The following is a 2688-nucleotide window of genomic DNA, read 5'->3' on the forward strand; positions in this document are numbered from 1 at the left end:
AAAAAAAAAAAAAAAACCAGAAAATCAGACAGTACAAGAGACATAAAAATTTTGACATAATGGACAGGAAAGAGACAAGGACATTTATCCCTGGATAGAAAGGAACATACAGGTGCTACATGTGTAGGACATAGAAGCTGACCTAAAAGTGCTCCCATTAGCCAAAGCTGGAACAATTTTAGTCACAAAATAAATTAGTATGAATTTAATGTGTTTGGCTTCTAATCAAAAGGTTAGAGAATTGAGTCCATCCAGAGATTCCTTCAGCAAAAGAAACCTGGCAATCTACTTCCAAAAATTTAGCCATTGGATATCCCATGAATCACTTCTATTCTGACAGACATGAGGTTGCTATGAATGGGAGTCACTTAACAGCAATTAGTGCACAGTGTTAATTTCGTTTTACACATTTATGTGCTAAATTATCTGATCATGTAAAAATATAATTGTTTTCAGAAACTGAAATACTTATTTCCTCTTTTTACAAAAAAAGATCTCTTTAATAATCTTATGTAAAAGGAGAAATGAAAGCTTTAATTAGAAATTATTTTTTACAATGAAAGTGTATTTCATTAAATCTTACATGATATGTACAAAATTATATGTAACAAAAATTGTGTATAAAACATAGTTTTTACCAAAAAAACAAGTAAGAAAGAACTAGGAAGCACAATAATATAATGGAAGAGTATGACAGAAGTTGGGTCAAGCACTTCAAGTATAATGAATATATTAAATGTCTTCTATTAAAAGAAAAAAATCAACTTGAAGTTTGAAAATTCAACTATGTGTGACTAATAAACAGGGTAAAATTCAGGTTTGATGGGACTGGATACTTATAAAATTTGTGGATCACTTTAAGAAAATGAGTATAATATAAACACAAAGTCCAGCACACGGCCATGGAAGGTTCTTCATTTTGAAATTTAATTCTGTTATTGTTTTGTGCCTATGAGATGGTTTCAACTCATGTAGACCCTGTGTATTGCAGAGTAGAACTGCTCTGTACGGTTTTCTGGGCTGCAATCTTTACAGAAGCAGATCCCCAAGCCTTTTTATTCAGCAGTACAGCTGTGTGTGTTTGAGTCACCAAAATTTAGGTTAGTACAGCATGATTTGCATGATCATGGAACTTTAATGTTAAAACTGCCTTCAATTGCAAAAGTTACATACAAAACAAAATGAATGACAAAGTTAAAACAGAGATACCAAAGGCAGACCTAAATAAAAAGAGTGACTATGACCCCTGGTTACCCTTTGGGCCTAGAAATGGACTCACTTACATGGACTGGCTCCCAGCTCAACAGTGGAAAGACCTACATGCAGAACACCTACCCCAGGGAGATGCATTCACCTACTCTAGGGAGATGTACTCCTTGGATCAATCAGCCATGAGATACCAGACGGGGTAGCATTCACATAGAGGAAAAGCTGAATACACAGGAATGCATAGATAAGAAGGCCACAGCAAGGGGATGGTCACAAGGTGGAGAGGGGAGAAGTGTTTTTGATTATTGGAAGTGGTAATCAGGGCTGTGCTATCAGATGTGCATGAACTGTTTAATGTAAAACAAGTTTGCTTTTTAAACTTGCATCAAAAGCACTATTAAAAAAAAAAAAAAACAGAATGATAATACTAGGGTATTATATACTGTTTATATACCCTGTTTGTATACTAATAAAATTCAATAAAAAGCAATGAACACGAAAAGGAGTCATTGCATATTTACAACAAAAGTTGTCAAAAATTAGGATAATAATCATCCATAATTTTGTATCAATGAGATAACATACAACCACTTATCGACATTATTAGGATCCAAAGACAAGATCATTATGCAAAAATTGGCATTACATGAAAATGCAAGATGACCACAATATCACAAAATAGAGGATGATCGCATAATTAAATTGTTGTTGTTGTTGTGTGTCGTCGAGTTGTCTCCGACTCATAGTGACCCCTCCTTGGGTTTCCGAGGCAGCATCTCTATGGAAGTAGATTGCCCAACCTTCCTTCTGAGGCGTGGTAGGTTTATATCATCAGCCTTCTGGTTATCAGTCAAATTCCTCAGGCACTACACTACCAGAGCTCCTGCATAATGAAATAAGGGCCAAATTATATCATTGCATAACTGGCAAATTATATCCATTGCATAACTGCTAAAGCACTGAGAATCATGGCCCAGCCATGTTGACACATAACCTTAAACCATTACAGTCAGTGTTACTTTCATATCACACCTAGGCATTCATTACTGCCAAATTTATGTCATTAATGCGCACAATAGACAGATTGTAGATTTTTTACCATTGTCATCAATGTGAAATGTCAGATAATAAGATAGTTAATAAGTTAGGAGTGAGTGTATATAGCGAATTCTGCTTGAAATGAAATGTGCAAGAAATAAATATTTCAATATATAAGTATCAATTTATTAGATTTTAAGAAGATTAAAATATGAGTTTAAATTTTAAACATTATATAACTCAATTTATAAGTTGTTGAATGATATATGACACAAAAAACCCAAAACCCAAACTCATTGCCATTGAGTCGGATCAGACTCATAATGACCCCTCTTTGGATTTCTGAGGTGGTATCTTTATGGAAGTAGATTGCCCAATCTTCCTTCCAAGGAGTAGCTGGCAGGTTTAAACCACCAGCCTTCTGGTTAGCAGTCAAATGCC

This window comes from Orycteropus afer, unplaced genomic scaffold, assembly GCF_000298275.1.
Source record: "Orycteropus afer afer isolate SDZICR_OR568_19922 unplaced genomic scaffold, OryAfe1.0 scaffold00216, whole genome shotgun sequence".
NCBI classification, from domain to species: domain Eukaryota; kingdom Metazoa; phylum Chordata; class Mammalia; order Tubulidentata; family Orycteropodidae; genus Orycteropus; species Orycteropus afer.